Source organism: Protopterus annectens, chromosome 1.part1, assembly GCF_019279795.1.
Source record: "Protopterus annectens isolate FY-2018-M chromosome 1.part1, PAN1.0, whole genome shotgun sequence".
NCBI lineage: Eukaryota > Metazoa > Chordata > Ceratodontiformes > Protopteridae > Protopterus > Protopterus annectens.
In genome coordinates, this window is record NC_056726.1 from 386,045,485 (window position 1) to 386,067,003 (window position 21,519).

A 21,519-nucleotide genomic window follows, 5' to 3' on the forward strand; every position below is an offset into this window, starting at 1 on the left:
TTTGATATCAGCCAGATGTGCTCTTTGCAGCACCCACAATGTGCCCAGTAATGATGCCTGTAATTCGTACAGAGTTACATGTATTGGTACCATATGTAAATAGGATTGTAGATTCTTTTTTATAAGACCCATTGCTCCTACTACTATTTGAACTATATGGGTATCTTTCTTCCACATTGCTCTCTTTTCTGTCTGCAAGTCCTGATATTTTATGACTTTGTGTCTCTGTACGCAAGACACTGTAGTTACTGGGTGTAGTGATTTCAATGATTAAAGCTACTTTTGTGTTCTTTTCATAGACCATTATATCTGGTTTCCTCGCATCTGTCTTTTGAACTACTGGTAAGGGGTGATCCCATGTGATGTAGACTTCATCATTTTCTGTGATGCTTTGTGGCTCATGTTTCCAGTGTTTTTCAGCTACTTCAATATTATAATGTTTACACAATCCCCAGTGCAACAGTCTTGCCACATTATTATGCCTTTCAGTATACAGTCCTTCTGATATTAGTATATCACAACTAGCAACAAGGTGGGCAACTGTTTCCAGTTCTGTTTTACAAAACCTACATTTGTCTGTTTCGCTCACATGTTGAATGGACTTTGTAAACCAATGTATGCATAGCCCACTATCTTGGGCCGCCAATATTAACCTTTCATCTTTTGGTTTGAATTCACCTGTCCTTAACCATTCCTGCATTCAATCCTGATCAACACGAGGTTCTTCCAGGAGTTTTTTATACTTGCAACTATAGGTATGCATTTTCTACTTATATTCTTTCATTTGTTTTTTGGCATATTCAGTTGCTATCTGATTTTTATCTACTGGTTTGATTTCCATTCCTGCTTGATGCCAATATGCTTCTGCTAGACTAAGAAGGGAAGTCATCTTAGATTTATTCTCCTCATGTTTCAAAACTTTCACTATGTCTGGGTCTTGTGAGGGCAACAGATATGAATGCAGTCCCAAGATTACAGATCTATACATGTAATCAACTTCAAGGAGGCCCATACCTCCTTCGGAATAGGGACTGTATAATCTTGCTATGCACTGATTTTTATAAATCATTTGGTGATCATGAAACATCTTTCTTGTTTTCTTGTCTAATCTATCCAACACCTTTTGGGACCAGTCAGTTGCTCCAAAACTGTAAGTTAGGACAGGAAGAGCAAATTAGTTTATAGCTTGAATTTTGTTCCTAGATGTCAATGCTGTTTTCAGACTTAATTTAAGTTTTCTAAAACATTCCTTATTAAGTTTTATTCACATTTGTTCATGTTTTATTGTTGATCCTTCATCAGTTCCCAAATATTTATACATGCTCTCTTGCTCAAGTTCTTTTATATCACATTCTTGTCCCAAACTGATGTTTTCTTGGTGCTGCAGCTTTCCTGGTTTAAAGGTTGCTTTTGCACATTTATCAAAACCAAATGACATTCTTATATCATCTGAAAAAGTATTACTACTTGCAGTTGTGCTTTCAGTTCCTCATCTGATGAACTACACAGTTTTAAATAATCGACAAAGAGAAGATGAGAAGTCTTTACACTTTGTTGCTTTCTGGGAGCCAAATTATTGTCATGACCTAATCTGTTAAGCAGACAGCTTAATGGGTTAAGAGCAAGGCAAAAGAGCAACGGTGACAGAGAGTCATCTTGGAATAGTGGAATATTTCCCTTTGGATTTTTATCCCTGGAATAATCATTTGTCCTTTATCATGGCTTAACTGCATAGTGGTTTGCCACTATTTTATGGTCACCATGATGTAGTTTACCAGTGTAGGGTGTATCTTATACATTTTAAGCACTCTTTTATCCATGAATGTGGGATGCTGTCAAATGCCATACTTAGATTCTTCCACTTTTTACAGTTCTCCGCTATGACTTTAACAACAAATGATCCTTTGTTCCATATGACTTTCTTTTATTGCCCTTTTGTTGTATTGCCATAATTGAGTTTTCTTCTAAATGTCTACAAACTCTGTTGGCATCATTTCCAGTGTATAGTTTATATGTCATTGGAAGGCAAGTTATTGGTCTATAATTTTTAGAGTAGCTTGCAGGTTCACTCTTAAGTAGGAGTATTGTTTTTCCTGTTGTTAGCCAGGTTGGTGTCTGTTCGGGGTATCCATATAAATAGTTCTTACTCATGGCTAAATCTTCGTGCAAAGATAATACTTTTAACCAGATGTTGGTACTGCATCTGGGCCTGGGGTTTTCCAGTTAGAGGCTTTTCTTAACTTTTTTTCACTCTCTCTGGTTGTCACTTCATCCCATTTCATACCTTCTACCTTTGAACTTCTTATTCTTTCTTTTACTTCTTCTATCCATTTAACAGCTTTGTTATGTTCTACAGGATCTTCATAAATACTTCTCTAAAATGTATCTAGTTCTTCTTTTTTTTGGTGGCCTTTCAATTCCTTTTACCTTGTTTCCCAATTCTCTATAAGACATTTTTGGGTCTTCAATAAATTGCTTATTTTGCAATTTTCCTTTATATTTATCTGCATATCTTCTAAGTTTTTCTGCCTGTGCTGATACTTTTAATTTATTATTTGAGATAGTGCATGATAAATCCTGATCCGTTATAATACTGTGCATTGCTTTTATCACAGCTATCTTTCTGAGTATTTTGGTGATCTGTTCCCTTTTCTTTACTCTTCTAACAATGACACTTCTTGTCTTAATTTCTTTAGTTTTCTCTATTCGATACTTCCATGATGGCATTCGATTTCTCCCCTTCCTTTCCCTTACTAGCCCGTGTTCTCGTGGTAGAATTATATCTGTTATTAATTTAGCTGCACAGTAATATATCCTGTTTACTTCTGTTATATTGCATGGATCTCTATGGACAGTCCTAATTACTGTGTTCATTTGTTTTATGAAACTTCTAAGTTTTGGGGTTTTATTGACCTTCTGCAGTCTATTTCTTTCATTGCTCTTAATATGTCTATCTATCTGTATTAAATCAAGCAACTCTTCTCTTATCTCATTTTCTTCTAAAATGAGGGCACATTTTTTATTCTTCATTTTCTGCAGGCAGTCTATAGAAAGTTCTACAGCATTTTCCTGTGGCACATTCTCTTCAGTTTCATCCTGTGTCACCCGCTGCTGCATCGTATGGGAACTCACTGGCCTATCATGCCTCATCATTGGCTGCATCAGAATTGCCACAGTTTCCTTTTCCTTTCTTTGCTGTCCAGCTTCGACTGATACCTAACTGGGTGGGTTTGACAATGATGTCTGAGTGGGGGATAGCATCAAATGCCTTGGCTAAATCTAGGTAAGCTGTATGCACAGATTTCCCCTTGTCCAGGGCCTAGGTGACTGTCTCAAAGAAGTCCACCATGTTTAGCAGGCATGATCTCCCTTTGACAAATCCAAACTGACTAAACTGGGTCAAGTGTTCAGAGATTACCTATATCTTTGTTGATATGGTCCATGATGATTCGCTCCATGGCCTTTCAAATAAGGCTAGTCAGGCTAATAGGTCTATAGTTCCCGGTGTAGGTGGAAGCATCACCTTTGTGCAAGGGAATAACGGTGGCCATTTTCCGTTTAGCTGGGACAAAGATGGTGCTTAGACTATGACTGAAAAGAGTACCCAGTGGTGTTGTTAATTCTTGTTTGAGTCCATGTAGGACGCAACCTGGGATGTTATCAGGTCTCATAGATGTTGTGTTTTTGGCCTTAGAGAGGGGGTTTATGACCTGCTCTTTAGAGTTCGAAGGTAGAGGACAGGTAGTAGGGATGTCATGGCATAAGTGTGGTGGGGACAGGGGAGTGAAGTTTTCACAGATCCTGTCAGCTAACAGGTTAGCTATGTCCACAGGCTCAGTATATGTGGTATCATTAACTACCAGTTTGGCAGAAATCTGGGCCTTTCCTCTTAAGTTATGGATGTAACTAAAGAACACCTTATGGTTCTCCTTAATTGAGGAAGCTAATTTGGATTCATAATTTGCTTTGGAAGACATCACAGGAAGTATTTTTTGCTTGTTTAAGCAGAGGAGGGAGTGTTTCCAGTTTAGAGCTCACTCCCTCTTACTCTTAGACAGCAATTTCTTACTCTTATTGTAAAGCTGTGGATGAGGGTAAGGCGGTCCACACAGCCTATCTGGACCTCGCCAAGGCCTTCGACACCATCCCCCACTCTGGAATCATAGATAAACTTACTAAGTTGGGCATAAATCCCTACATCACTCGATGGGTTGCCAACTGGCTTACTGACAGAACCCAGACTGTAAAAGTAGCTGACTCCAAATCCAGCTCCAGACAAGTGACAAGTGGAGTTCCTCAGGGTTCAGTCCTGGGACCACTCTTGTTTGGCATCTACTTCCCTGAAGTACAGGCCAACACTAAGGGACTCTGGCTAACAAAGTTTGCAGATGACTGCAAACTGGGAGCCATTATTGAATCCCCAAATGATGTGGATATTCTACAAAAGGGCCTTACAGAAACAGATGCCTGGTGCCAGAGCCATGGGCTCAAGCTTAATGCCAAGAAATGTATAGTTATCCCCTTTGGAAAAAAACATGTACCCATGAACTACCACATAGGTGGCAGGACACTAAACATCGAACGTGTGATGAGAGACTTAAGGACACAAGTGGACAGTGGTCTCACTTTCGATAACCACATCACAAGAACAGTCAAGAAATACTTCTATGTGGCACACCTCATCACTAAGGGCTTTTCATCCAGAAAAAAGGAGGTAATTGTCCCACTGCACTCATCCCTCATTAGACCCATTATAGAGTATAATGCCCCATTTGGTATGTACCTCACAAGACATCTGCAACAGCTGGAAAGGCCACAGAAATACCTCACTAAAAGAATCACAGGCCTAAAGCAGATGCCATATGCTGCCCATCTAAAAAAACTCCAGCTATACTCTGTGGCATATCGTCTACTCAGAGGCGATCTCTGCTTAACATACAAGGCCATGTCAAACCTTGAGCTATTGGACATGCTCCACTTAAAGAAATCCCAATCCCTCAGAGCCACACACTCCAGGGATCTAAACCTTATCATCACAATGAACAAAACATGCTGGAGTGATAGGTTCCTGACCCAGAAACTCCCCATACTCTGGAATAGACTGCCCATACATGTCAAGCAGAGCGTCTCATTGGCCCTCTTCAAAAGGAACCTTGATGATTGGATGGGAGATAGGAAATTCACCCTGGGGATCATGTCAGTCGCCCTGCTAGACAGGGGCTCAGAGAAGTAAATATTGTGGGAAAAAATTTCCAGGGAATTGTTATGGCTAGGCTTGCATAGGCCTTAGGGCCGATAGCCTAGTACCAACCTATGAACCTATAAATCCTGACACATCCTAAACTTTTAAGTGACACTCCAAGTCCTCCAGATGCATAACCATGCCTTTCAGATACACAGTAGTGTGCCATGAGTGGAGCTTCAGTATTTTATCTATCAGTCTCTGAAAGGTTTCTAGAGCTCCATGTAGGACAAATGGTAGCAACAGTACTAAACGCAAATGACCAGGGTCCAAGTATAGCAGTCAGCAATCTAAAGCACCATAAACATAAAGGTATTGACTCCTGAAACTAGCGGTTCAAACCGCTAACAATGTTAAAAAACGAAAGCAGCAAATTGACTCCAAACTCGAATTTCCAAAGGTACAACCAACGACAATCCTCCTCTTTAGCTACTGCATACAAAAGCTAGAGCTTAAATAAACCACGAACAGCTTCAAATTCCAGAATTTATTGTAAGCGCTTTCACCTTTCGGCTTCCTCAGACATTACAAAGAATAGTTACTGCAGTGTTATTTATATAGTAACATAATACATTCAATCAGTGCATCAAATTAATACGTCATCAATTAAATCATCATCAATTAAATCTAATGTTCATTTCAATTTCTATTGCCTATTTAAAATAATAAAACCAGAAGTAAAATCCTTAATATAATCATGAATATGACATAATCAATTGCATTTAAATGTACTTAAAAATACATAAATTACATATAAATAAACACGTAATCTTACTTCATTGTTTATAGTTAGTTGCATCCAAAAATGCTGTCTAAAAAACTATCAGAACAACCTAATTAACTACATCAACATATCTAAATTACATGCACACGTACGTGCGTGCACAAACATACACACATACGCACATAAATGCACATGTATATACAAATACACACTCACTCACACATTCTTATTTATACACCCACACGCACATACACACACACACCCACACACATACACACATACACACTCGTGCACACATGTACACCCACACACACGCTCGCATAAAAATGCTTGTAAACCCTGCTTGCATGTGGGTGACTGCATATATATGTGCACGCAAAAACCAAGTAAATCCATATGTATGTGCACGCAAAACCAAATGAATTAAATTGAACATACAGACGCTGCATGCATCTATAGGAACATACAGATGCATGCACATAAAACATATTAATTAAACCCTTAAATATAAACCAAAACTCATAAAGGTATATGTATGTATTGAATTGAAATGAACATTAGATTTAATTGATGATGATTTAATTGATGACGTATTAATTTGATGCACTAATTGAATGTATTATGTTACTATATAAATAACACTGCAGTAACTATTCTTTGTAATGTCTGAGGAAGCCGAAAGGTGAAAGCGCTTACAATAAATTCTGGAATTTGAAGCTGTTCGTGGTTTATTTAAGCTCTAGCTTTTGTATGCAGTAGCTAAAGAGGAGGATTGTCGTTGGTTGTACCTTTGGAAATTCGAGTTTGGAGTCAATTTGCTGCTTTCGTTTTTTAACATTGTTAGCGGTTTGAACCGCTAGTTTCAGGAGTCAATACCTTTATGTTTATGGTGCTTTAGATTGCTGACTGCTATACTTGGACCCTGGTCATTTGCGTTTAGTACTATTGGTTATTTTGTTATTTCCAGAGGTTCCTTAACCCGACGTGTGGTACTTGACTGTATTTTTTATTGATTTACTTTTACGTTTACCGCACCAAGGGAGTATGAGTGGTACAGGAAGTGATTCCATTGAACTGCCGTACACTATACGTGATTGTGCAACTTCCACGCACTCCACTGAACGTTTTCGAACTTGTTTGGCAGGAGATGAAAATTTACTGTTGCTGCATGAACCCGTGGATGAGAATGGGTACAATGAAGGTAATGAGAATGACTATTGTTTATTAAATGATGAACTGAACAAATTGGAGTTGGAGTTCTTAAAATTGAAGCGGATGCAACTACAGCGTCAACATTTTGAGGTATGCTTGAGTAGGAAAATAGTACCGAGGGGGTTGCGTATCCTTAAAATGCCAACTACAGGCAATTTGTACCCAAACTTGTTATACCAATGGCAACAGTTGAATCTAGAGTTGAGTTTTAAATATATGAGACTGTTAAATGAATTTTTTGGTCCTGAAGAGGAAAGACTAAGAGTCAGTTTGAGCAAGCAACAGGATAACATTTTAGTTAAATTTCCAGGTTCAAGAGCTGAAAGAGCCATAGACAAATTATTGGACAACATCAACATTTATGAGAAGAGACTGTTGGAACAGAAGAAGGGCAAAATAAATAGAGACACCAAGGATTTTAAATCTGGCCAGGTCTTCACCTGGCCTCGCAATATAAACAATACAAATACATATAGCAGAAATGGTGGGGGTCTTGTTTCCCGTCCATCTACAAATGTATCGCAAGGAAGAACTGTTAATGTAGTAACTGTCGGTAACATGGTGGAACCTGTGGGTTCAGTTGATATCAACTATGTGAACACTGATGGCGATGTGTTAGAAGCTCATTATGTTACTAATGATTTTAATAATATTGATGCTGGTAGAGACACAATGAATGCTATGAACAATTCCAATGTAGTAGATGAGGTCGCTGATAAGCCTACAGATAATAATATCATTGTATCTGGTCCGAACGTAGAACCTGTAGTTAGACGGAAGACCTCCATGTTGCATTCCAGCACTGATAGGCTGATTACACCGGCTCCTTTTCCTATAGGAACCCCTCCACGAGTACAGGGACAGAATTCGTACAACAGAGGGAGGATGAAGAGGAAGGGTTCAGGGGGAGACCACACAGGGCCAACTTTGAAGAAAATGTGGGAACGCCTTCCCAATCCTTAGTTTTAAATTTATCCCATAGGGTACTCACCCAACATGAAATTGAAGTATTAAACAAGGGGTTATCCTTTATTCCCAGTAGTAGGAGCAATGTCACTGACACTATTTTAGATGTTAGGATGTTTGCACGTAGTTTACAGCTAAAATTAAATTTTGGAGAAGTCAGTAATTTGAATAATACGAACACATTTCGTAAACCAAGTGTATATGTACCGATTTTGCATCCGTTGGTAGATACCTTTAATAAGTTAGTTGAACAAGATTTACATGATTTGGATTTGTTGAATAGGAAGAAGAGTTTTAAAGGTAGAAAGCAGAATTTAACCTTCAATCAAAGAAAAGCCTTATCTGAATTGACTAAGGACCCCACAATAGTCATACGTCCTGCGGATAAGGGGGGCCCCATTGTCATTATGGACTCAGAGGATTATATATGTAGTATGGTCCTAATGTTGAATGAAGGAGTTTATTATACTAAAATAGATTTAGATGAGGTTACTAATAAGATTTTTAAAATTTATGATGTACTGGATGAATTGTATATGAGTCAGGATATAGATCGAGACTTGATTAAGTTTCTGAGGGTTAATAAACCGCTCATACCTATCATACAAGGTCTACCAAAGATCCATAAATCCTTGGAGAACCCTCCTTTATGACCCATAGTGGCAGGGAGAGGTTGGGTAACAGAGCCCCTCTCACTTTATCTAGAACATTTCTTTAGACCAGTCGTGAATGCCAATCATACTATATTGAGAGACAGTAAACAATTCCTATTGGAACTTTATACATTCATTAAAGAAGTACCCGATGATAGGCCATACATATTAGTCACCATGGATGTTAAAAGTTTGTTTACTGTTATTCCTAATGATATAGGAGTAATGATGGTACATCAATATTTAATCTCACACTCTGATTTAACTACGACAAAGGTCGATCAGTTGACCATGTTTTTGGAGATGGTTCTACAGAATAATGTTTTTTCATTCAATAATGAGTTTTACTTGCAGAATGATGGCGTGGCTATGGGTACATCCTGTGCCAATAGTTACGCCAACATAGTCATGGCAAAATGGGAAGAGGATGAGTTATTTTTATTGAATGAATTTCGTAATAAGGCTTTGTTTTACAAACGCTTTGTAGATGATCTTTTCTTCATTTGGTTTGGTACAGAAGAGGAACTTTGTCATTTAATTTTTGTGATTAATGGACTCACTAGTTTTCTTGAGTTCACCTCTAGTTTCTCTAGAGAGAGTATCTCGTTCTTGGATATAGATATAACTAGATTGGAAAATGGGTTATTGAACACCACTATTCATCGCAAGGCATGTTATAGAAATACATTATTGCATCGAGGGAGTATGCACCCCCTTTGTTTTTAAAAATGTGGCAATGGGTCAAGCAATGAGAGCATCCAGACTTAGTTCAACCCAAGTTGACTTTGAAACAGAGATTAATAATCTCAAGGAGAAATTAGTCAATAGATGTTATAAACCCAGAGAATTAGATAATGTAATAAATATGGTTTATTCTCTTAGAACCACTAGAAGTAGACCATATTTCTCCGAAGAATCACCCACTGATATTTATCATGGGGATAATTTACGTTCAGCTAAATTGAGAATACCCATATCTTATACTACAGATATTATGGAAGTTAAGGAGACCCTTGAAAAACATTGGAATATACTCTTGTTAGATGAGGATATAGGCAGAATAGTAGGACCCAGACCTATCTTTGCTTTTAAAAATAGGAACAACTTGAAACATATTCTTTGTCATCGTACCCTAAGTAAGGAAACTGGTGGTCCTATAGAAGGTCCTGTCAATCTGAAACCCTGCGGTAAGTGTAAACAATGTCCATTTGTGGACGAGAGGGTTTCATTTGTACATCCTGTCACAGGGGTTGAATTTTACTTTCATACTAACACCAATTGTCAAAGTAAAAATGTTGTTTATCTTGCAAGATGCGTTTCATGTGATTCTTTCTATATAGGTAAAACTAATAGAAAGTTCAGGGAACGATAAGAGAACATGTTTGCCATATACGGAAGGGTTGTCCAACTAATGCCTTGGCGAAACATAATATGGAGAGTGGTCCCAATCATACATTTGTCTTTTTAGTGATTCAAAGTCTGACACAAAGTATACGTGGAGGGGATATAGAAACTTATACAGAGGAAAATGAACTTAGATGGATTATCAGATGCCAAGCAGATAGGAAACCGGGTCTTAACGATAAGGCTTCTCTCAAACCTGTTTTGAAGAAAAGAAGGTTAAAAGTATTAAATTGAAGTCCTGCGTTTTATCTATTTTCAAATTCATATTACAAAATACATACATATACCTTTATGAGTTTTGGTTTATATTTAAGGGTTTAATTAATATGTTTTATGTGCATGCATCTGTATGTTCCTATAGATGCATGCAGCGTCTGTATGTTCAATTTAATTCATTTGGTTTTGCACATACATATGGATTTACTTGGTTTTTGCGTGCACATATATATGCAGTCACCCACATGCAAGCAGGGTTTACAAGCATTTTTATGCGAGCGTGTGTGTGGGTGTACATGTGTGCACGAGTGTGTATGTGTGTATGTGTGTGGGTGTGTGTGTATGTGTGGGTGTATAAATAAGAATGTGTGAGTGAGTGTGTATTTGTATATATACATGTGCTTTTATGTGCGTATGTGTGTATGTTTGTGCACGCACGTACGTGTGCATGTAATTTAGATATGTTGATGTAGTTAATTAGGTTGTTCTGATAGTTTTTTAGACAGCATTTTTGGATGCAACTAACTATAAACAATGAAGTAAGATTACGTGTTTATTTATATGTAATTTATGTATTTTTAAGTACATTTAGATGCAATTGATTATGTCATATTCATGATTATATTAAGGATTTTACTTCTGGTTTTATTATTTTAAATAGGCAATAGAAATTGAAATGAACATTAGATTTAATTGATGATGATTTAATTGATGACGTATTAATTTGATGCACTGATTGAATGTATTATGTTACTATATAAATAACACTGCAGTAACTATTCTTTGTAATGTCTGAGGAAGCCGAAAGGTGAAAGCGCTTACAATAAATTCTGGAATTTGAAGCTGTTCGTGGTTTATTTAAGCTCTAGCTTTTGTATGCAGTAGCTAAAGAGGAGGATTGTCGTTGGTTGTACCTTTGGAAATTCGAGTTTGGAGTCAATTTGCTGCTTTCGTTTTTTAACATTGTTAGCGGTTTGAACCGCTAGTTTCAGGAGTCAATACCTTTATGTTTATGGTGCTTTAGATTGCTGACTGCTATACTTGGACCCTGGTCGTTTGCGTTTAGTACTATTGGTTATTTTGTTATTTCCAGAGGTTCCTTAACCCGACGTGTGGTACTTGACTGTATTTTTTAAATGGTAGCAATGTTTAATGAAACAAACCTTCAGGGGCTAAAAAAGCTATTTCTCCTTAGCATGGGGTTAATGGTATCTGCTTGTACCCCTTTGTTAAGCCTAACAGTTTTCCTATGTTTCTCTATAGGCTAGTTAATTTTGAGCATGGAATAGCTACAGAACTTTGAAATGCTATTCATTTTTCTGACGTCATTACAGAATCTGGTGTTTCTATCAAGTGTAGAAACTAGTACTGTTTTGGGCTTCTCCATTCACTGTATGAATCTTCTATTACTCTTAAACTGAACACTTTTTGAAATTATTTTCTTACTAAGTGTTTCTGTAACTCTGGTAACCATCTCACTATTGTATTTTTGAAAGCCCTGGAATTATGAAAAAGTAAAAAAATGCAGAACACTAAATGTTGAATGTCACTGTTCGCCTTTAAAGATGCTTTTTTCTAGAGATCAAACCCTTTGTACCACCAATGTGGGGCACAAGTCTCCACATCTTCTGAATTTATGTATACCAACTCTGATTTTGCCAAACCTCAGGAAAAAAAGGAATATTCCAAAAAAATGCCAATATCAGACTTGATACATGTAATTTACAGTCATTCAGTCTATTCTGGGATTCACACTAACGAGTCTTGGAATATCAAACGATTATCCTGGTATCGTGTAAGGTTTCAGACTAAATTTATCTTATGTTATGTTATGTTACTTCTCCCTCTAAATACAACTTCTCTTATTTCTTGTTTTTGTACTTTTGACAAGGATTCTTCTGGCTGTAGATCAGATAGAGATTTTCTGGTCTCTAGTGCCTATACTTCGCTTGTAAATTACTTTCAGGGTTATCTACTTTTTCCATGGCTTTGTGCCTTCTTTCTTGTTCATTGTTATCTAAGTTTGTAGTTTGAGGTGCATTTAACCTTTCATACACTTCAAACAGCCCTTGCCACTTAGCCACAAATTTGTTCTCTGCATATGGTAGTAACACTAATACCTGATCCCGTAGGTTACATTCTGTAACGTAGGCATTCTTATTACAAACATTGTTACATCTCTTTGGTTTTCTGCATGTGCTAGTTTAACATGGCTATAATCAGCTTCAGGCTATCCTTTAAGTTACTGCAATACTCTACCATGCTTTTAGATGGGGGATCCTCTTGTTTCCATGTCTCTTTGGCAATATCAAACAGATTTCTAAAATGTCTGCCATTCAAGACTTCACATGGTGTAAACCTGTTTGACGCTTCTGGTACCTCCCTTATCACAGACCGCCATATAGGGTAATGATAGGTCCTAGTTCTTAGCATTACTTTTTTTCAAAATGAATTTCAGGGCTGATGCAACATCCTTGACACAAAGGGTATACCTTGATTAGTAAATATCTTTTTAGGGGACCCCACACTCTGGTAAGAGACTTAGCATTAGCCTTGTGAAATGGTACAACCTCTGATAATTTTGTAGCCTAGTTCATTATGACTAGCATATTCTGATAACCCATTGCTAGATTTTACTAGTGGTCACATAATGTCCACAACAATGTGCTCATGTGGCATTTCTATAGTAGCCACTAGAATCACTCTTAAATCAAGGACCTGCTGCAGTTTTCCCACATTCTGGACAAGAAATGCATAAATGTTCTATTTCTTTCATTATATCTAGCCAATAAAATCTGGTTGATGCTCTTGCCAAAGTGATGTTTACCCCAGGTGACCTGCTAGTATCTGACTGCAAGTTAACTTCATTACTTAGTGTCCTAAAAGGTTTTGGTACTAATAACTGATGTAGAATTTCCTCCTTAACTTTATTTAATTTATATAAGAGATAACCTTTTAATTCAAAATATGGATAAGAAGTAATAGAAAATATCGTTCTCTGTCATTTCCTATAATTGTAGTTATATTCTCTCTTATGATGGTTAATGTTTCAATTTTCCATTGTGCTTTTCAAAGTTTATGCGGCTTATCTGTAACTGTTTATTCAGGATTAAATTCTTCTGTAACTTGACTTGAGGTGAAAGTTATAGCTTCCACCCTCTCATTAAAAAACTAAACCGATGAGTAACAAGGTCACACAGACAAATCATTAAGTAAATCGGTGTTTTTGGTTTGTCTTTGTGACCGTGTTACTCAGTGTTTTAGTTTGTTAATTGGGATATTTTGCAGACATCCTAATGGTTATGGACATCAGCTGGCTATGACAACCCTGTGTTTCCAAAGGTTAGCCAAGCAGTCTACTTATGCTGTGCTGGTAAGGCCATAAGAAGGCTGAATCATGCATGTCCACAGCTAGCCAGGTTTGGCTTTATTGCTCTGAATTTGTCCATAACAGACATAAAGAGGAAAAAAAGTCATGGCTATTCAGAACTGCCATGTAGCTGAAACACAATGTCCTTAAGGGGTCATTTGTATATATCCAGTGTTACCTCTAATACAAGAGGTTTTAAGGAATCATAAAGTGGAAAATCTAGCTTGGCTAGATTTTTCTTTTAGTTGATTTTTTTTAACCTTCTCATTAAAAAGAAAAAAACTGACAGCACTGGAACTCCTCTTATATCCTCTACTAAAAATTAACTCCACACAAAAACCTTTCTCTACTTTAATTTTTTCACTATTAATATAAACCTGCTGTTCTGCTCTTGAGACGTCCAATTTTCCTTAGCATTCTGTGTTTCTTTAACAGAGGTGTCGCAGTTTCAGTAATCACTACCATTTCTTAGCCCTGAGTGCCCTCATTTAAGATTCCTATTTTTAATGATTTTGTGCTCCGTGTTTCGGTACTAAACATTTCTCTAAGCCTCTGCCAAGTCATCTGTTTTGTAATGATTTTTTTAACTTACAAAATTTTCTATCAGTTTGCTTTCAAATTCTATGCTGACATATCTTAACACTACCAGGTTTCTTTTGACCCATTGTAGGTATATGTTTCTGGTAAAAGAAAGGACCCTTTTTACTATCAAGCAACACCAAATTATAACACTATTTTCAGATTCTGTGCTAATTCTCTTCTCCCACTTTTGATTCTAGATCTCAGGAATTTTATTACTGTCCTGCCTCCCCCCCTCCATTCTTGCACTTGACAGGTACGGTAAACTGTTGCTTTATCTCCTTCCTTCTTATTAGGTGTTTTGGCCTGTGACACACTCCCCGGGATTCAAGAAGCTCGGCGCAAGGACGGTTTTAGCTTTGCACCGAGCGTCCTCACTACAGATGGTGCAGCAGCGCCATATAAATATGTATGAGGGTGCGCCGCCACACCCTCGACGTTCACAGGAAATGTGTGCGAGTGCAGGGGGCATGTACAAGTGCTCTATGGAGGCGTAAACATGCAGCGACAGTTGCATAACCTACTATGCCTACTAGTAGAGCCCGCCTCTAATAGTAAGTCAGTAATTCAGTGTTTGTGGATATTAAAATGTATGTTAAGCATACAAGAGTGTCCACGAACAGTGAAATAAAACCAAAGTAGTAAACACACAAGCATGTAGTGGAATGTTGAGACCTGTCCCTAGAACTTTCACAATTAGATTCCCCGTGTTCCTATTATACATTTGAATTGCTGCAATATTGAAGGTGTAAGCAAAGCGCAGCGTGTTTGCGCATCGCTGCCCTCTGCCGAGCGTAGGTTACACATGAAAATTCATTCAAATAGAGAAAAATATGCGGAATCAACGTAAATGTCAATAGTGTAATGTTTAGAGCATCCGCCTAATGAACAGGCATTCACGGTTCGAGCCCAACAATAGCACATATCATTTTCTATGTGGAATGAATGTCATTTTGCTGTAAAGCCGACATAAGACTATCGCATGAGATATTTAACTAAATGTCATTCAATCAAAGTGGCACTGTCATAATGAATAAGGCATTAGTAAGCAGTTGTAAGCACAAATAAGCAGCAGTAAACATATATAAGTACCAGTAAGCAAGTCTGAGTGCGCTTGCGTGGGTCTAAGCAGTGCCCAGCATAGGAAATGTATATAAGTATGTACAGATATATAATATATACATACATACATATATATATATATATATATATATATATATATATATATATATATATATATATATATATATATATATATATATATATATATATATATATATATGAAGAAAGAACAATGTAACAATAAAGCATACACAAGGAATGAGAAGGGAATCAACAGCCACTCCAGTATTATATAGCGCTGTCAGCGTATATCATATCAAGCTGGGCAGGAGTGAGCAAAGCACTGCTACTCACACCACAGGTAGGACATTACCAGTGGGAGTAACATTGCTGATCTGCTAAGTCTACTTTACACACAGAGGGTAGTCCCTGGTGGGACTACCCAAAAACTGATAGGCTATTTGGCCATCCGACCATTACACAAGCAAGGGCAGGTATGTTCAAGGACTAAATGGTGGGAGAGTCTGAGAATACATGGGTTGGGACAACATATGTGTAGGGCCCCTAACACTCAGGAGACGGCAATATGTGGAGGTGTGTCATGGCTGTGATAGCAACTGAACAATGGATGGTATGCAGGTATTTTGAACTAGGGTGGGGTGGAGGAACTATGGGTATGAAATTATGGCGCCAGGCGTGCCAGGGTTGGATGGGCTGGTTCTAACTGGACCACCTTGTGGAGGTCAGCGAGTTCGTTAAAGTATATATGCATACACACATGCAGACATCTATATGTAGAAGTACATTCTCTGTAACACATTCATTCCATTTGCAGACATAAATAACATGAATGTGCCCTTACAAACCTCAACAGTAGATGGAATAATAGGTCATGCATAAGAGGGAAGGGACGAAACTGCTAAAACGCAGAAGTGTGTACAATGTCCGAAGTCAGTGCTGTATTGAAAAAAGTAAATGTGAGGACTTCCCCACACATGGAATCATTCCTGTGATCTGCCTGATATGGCAATGCCAATTACTAAACCGGTCTATTTGTAAAAGAAATACGCCGAACACGTACATAATTAGGCTCTCATGTGTAATGTGTGTGTTACCACATAGTCATACTTATTAATTTATTGTAGTGTCATGTTAACGGGAGTAAGGATGTAATGAAGTATAGAGTCTAATCTTGAAATAAAGACATGCGTGTCCCATGTGGGACAACCCAAAAATTGCGAATAGTGTCCTTTTGTTCACTCATGTCACCAATGTTTGTGGACTAAAAGTTTGGGAGTTCTGAGGATACGTGGAGTGAGTCAACTGATGGGATGGGTCTACAGGAGTAGGGAGTGGCCAATGCATAGTGGTGTGGATAAACTGCGAATCCAGTTGGAAAATGGATGACTGCAGTGTTAGGGAGGCATTGGGGTGGGTGTTTGGGAAACCAGGAGCCATGGGTATATGGGTATATATGCAAATGAAGCAGCACAGCAATAGTGTATTGGTTAGAGCAATCGCCTAACGAACAGACATTCCCGTTCCGAATCCCACTGCATCACATACCATTTACCGTTGGTAATCTGTACATGAAAATATTGCGACATCTGTCCACTGTATAACCTGCAAAATAACAATTAAAAGTGAACTGGAGCGAAGTGTCAGTGTCATAATGAAAAAGGCACTAGTAAGCAGGTATAAGCATATATATAAACACCAGTAAGCGTGTGTAAGTGCGCTTGCGTGGGGTATGCATTGCTTTACAGACACATACACACACATATATATATATATATATATATATATATATATATATACATATATATATTGTTGTTAGGGGTCACCATAGCGGTACTCCGGTCTGCTAATGATTGGCAGTAGATACACACACATATATATATATATATATATATATATATATATATATATATATATATATATATATATATATATATATATATATATATATATATATATATATATATATATATATATATATATATATATATATATATATATGTGTGTGTGTGTGTGTGTGTGTGTGTGTGTGTGTGTGTGTGTGCGTAGATATGCACAGATATACAGCTATGATAGGAAACAGCACACATGAATGACATATGTTCACAGGCTATGCCAATGGAAGTAAGGGGCCCAAGCAAGAAACATGAAACACGTAGCATGACCTTCCACCCCCACCAGACGGACACGGGAAACATACACACAAACCTGCAAACAATGTAAATAGTCCACTGCTCCCCAGACCACAGGCAGGATACAACCGGGGGGTACACAGTGCACCCGTGATATCTAATCTTGGAACACAGACAGGAGCGTCCCTTGTGGGACATCCCAAAAATTGACAAGACCAAAAGAGGGTGATACACCGACCATTCTGGCTGGGGTGTATACATACCCGGAATACAAGGGTGGAAAAGCCTGATGACCCATGGGTCGAGACAATTGTATGACATGGGTCCCATGAAGTGGATAGTGGGCAGTGTTTAGTGGTATTTTCAGAACCGACCAGGACCCAGAGTAAGGATGGGTGCTGTAGAGGAGTTGCAGATGGGGGGAACTATGGGTAGCTACTTATGGTTCTAGGTGTGCAGGTGTTGGCTTATGAGGGTCTATATGGACAGCCCCAGGGATGTAACCAAATGTGTTCATTGGACAGAGGCATCACCTAATGAGCAGACACACCCACTACGAGTCCCACTGCAGCAAAGTGTAATCTATATGACAAGGAATGGAATAACCAGATGTAGATGTATATATGTAGAGGTATGTGTTTGTATATCTACCCATAGCAACATAGAGATAAGCCTCTCCCTCTCCGTAGTACAAATGTATACATACAGAGACAGAATACATATACATACCCACATATAGATATATACATATGTAGACACCCATAGACCCATATGTTGTTGGAGATATATGTATATATATATATATATATATATATATATATATATATATATATATATATATATATATCCATATACAGCAATATATAAATATATACATGTATGCATACATATAAAGATATATCTGTATATAGTAATGTATATATATATATACATATGTGTGTGTGTGTGTGTATGTATATATATATATATATATATATATATATATATATATATATATATCTATATAGATAGATATGTGACTGTAAATATACACATGTATATAGCTAGGATATGATACAGCAGTTATGAATTACATATGTTCACAGGCTGTGCATATGGGGGTGAGGGGTCCAATAAACAAACATGTAACATGTAGCAGCAATCCCCCCACCCTCCCAGCTAGGCAGGTGAGACATACAGATACACAATAAAAGTAAACACACCACTGCTTCCCAGACCACCGACAGGATACTACCAGTGGGAGAGACCTGCCAGGTCTAATCTTGAAACATAGACATTGATGTCCCTTGTGGGACACCCAAAAATTAATGATCATCGGAGTCAGTCCCAGTAATGATTCATCAAACCAGGCTGTAGACATACACGGACGTACACAGACCAGTAGGTTGTGCAAGCCTGATAACCCATGGGTCAACACAACATATGACATGTGTCCCAACACATGGACAGTGAGCAGTGTGTAGTGGTGTGTTTATACCCCACCTGCACCCACAGTAAGGATGAGTGCTCTAGAGGAGAGGCAGGTGGGGGAACTATGGGTATGCAATTATGGGCCTAGGCATGCAGGTGTTGGCTGGAGCAGTCATATTAGGACTGCCCTGGGGATGTAAGTAATATTCCGAAAAGGGCATAGCTGATGCCCATACCTCTCAACCCCTAAAAGCAGATCCACTGGACAGGGCATAAACCATTGGGGGAACAAATAAGGACCATACCTCTGAATTGTCCCCGATTTCCAGGGACGTCCCTGATTTCGACTCAAATTCTAACTCTGTCCCACTAAATCCCTCCTAAAACTAGTGACTTTTGGAGGAAAGGTGGTGAATTACACATAATGAATAATGACAACAATTAAGAGTTATAAACATCATTTACCTCAGAAAATGTGTATGAATTCATATGGTCTGAGTCTGTCAATGTGTCAGGTTAATAGCACTAATAATTTAAATGTGCCCCTGATGTTGTTATGACGTGTCCCTGATTCAGTTGATATTTGTCCCCAATCCTTTCAGAGGTCTGATTGGGACAGAAAGCACATATTCCACTTACAACCTTAGAAAGATGATAGACTATTAGGTATGCAGTAGCATGACTCGGCTGAAGGATGTGGGTTCCAAAACCCAATTACTTGTTTGTATTGAAGAGTGTCAGTTCCCATGTATTAGCCAGACAGGTGCAGATTGTAAGAGGAACACACCAATAATATGAATCAAACCCTGGACAGTAAAAATAAATGAATGAACCACACGCTGAAATAAAGGAAACAAGCGTTTTACTATATAAAAGACTTAGTAAAAACTGTACAAAAGTAAGTGCTTTCGTAAGGCACATAGACCAAACTTCATCAGGCAATAAAATAATACTACAGTTCAGCATATATACCACACCCACACCCTTCAATTAATTAATCATGAATACCCGCATTAATTGATAACACCAGCATGTTTTGAGCATGGCGGGTTTATCTACCAATGCTGACACAACCATCCCGATTGACAGTGAGGGAACTTCTAATTTACTAACTGTGGACACATCTAGGAGGTTTGGGAGGAAGAATTATATGTCATGTCCACTGGTGACTACCTTTTTCAATGACACCTATACCATGCAAGCCATAGTTAACCAGAATTGGACCATTTTAAATAGTGATTCAGGGTTGGGATCTTTTTTTGGAGAACACCTTGAATTTGTGTTTAGGAGAGGTAGGAACATAAAAAATCTATTGGAACAAGTTAAGGACTGTAATTTACAGGGGAAAATGGAATCTTGTGGTGAGTGTAGTCAGTGTAAAAATATCTTACTAACATCTAAGATCAATATTTCTAACAGGGTTATTTCTATTAAGGGCAAGTTCAACTGTCATACACAAGGGGTGGTGTATGCTGCCCTGTGTTCGCAGTGTCCCAGTTTTTATGTTGGGAAAACTCAACGGAAGTTGAGTCAGTGTAATATGATATTCATAAGTGTGAAGAAAAAAATGCTCTATTTAGGCATATCAAAATGTTTCCCGACCATGCCTTTAAATTTGTGGTTTTACAGCAAGTCAAGCAGGGAGATCGTGGTGGACCTTGGAAGTTATGGTTAGAAGATAAAGAAATTTGGTGGCAGGTCTTTCTCAATGCTCATGTTCCCCCTGGGTTGAATGACACTATTTCTATTAGCAGTAACTTAAAGCTCAGGGTATTAGATAGATGAGATGTTCTCATTGCAATATATAAACACTATTTTGAACATGACTTCTATATGCATCAATTATGTGTAATTATATATATATATTTTTTTATATAATTTTTTTTATTTTTATCTTATGCGATTTGTATGTTCTTCTATTATGTTTAAGTGCAAAGGTTTGTGTTATCAATTAGTGTGGGTATTCATGATTAATTAATTGAAGGGTGTGGATGTGGTATATATGCTGAACTGTAGTATTATTTTATTGTCTGATGAAGTTTGGTCTATGTGCCTTATGAAAGCGCTTACTTTTGTACAATTTTTACTGAGTCTTTTATATAGTAAAATGCTTGTTTCCTTTATTTCAGCGTGTGGTTCATTCATTTATTTTTACTGGTTGGTGTTGTGCTTTGTGGTTTCCTCAAACTCTGGACAGGTCACGGATTCCGTACAGTCGAACGGCATGCTTTCGCCTAATGGGCAGCCATTCCCGATACTGTAGGCATGTAATCCGATGTAATAGGCATCACAAGGTAATATCGTAGTCCCCACTCCCACCCAGGGGTGTAAGTGTCAGATGCAAACACCAAATGCAGTGCATTTGCAAGTGCGGGAGTAAGCGGGTGTAAGCCTGTTTGGCCACCAGTATGCAAGTATTTCACTGGTGAAGCAATGTGGAGGCTAACTGAGTGTAAGAAACTGTAACCAGAGGTTAGCATTGCTTAGCTCTATGCAAACCCACGCACACCCGCTCACAACTGCTTTAATGT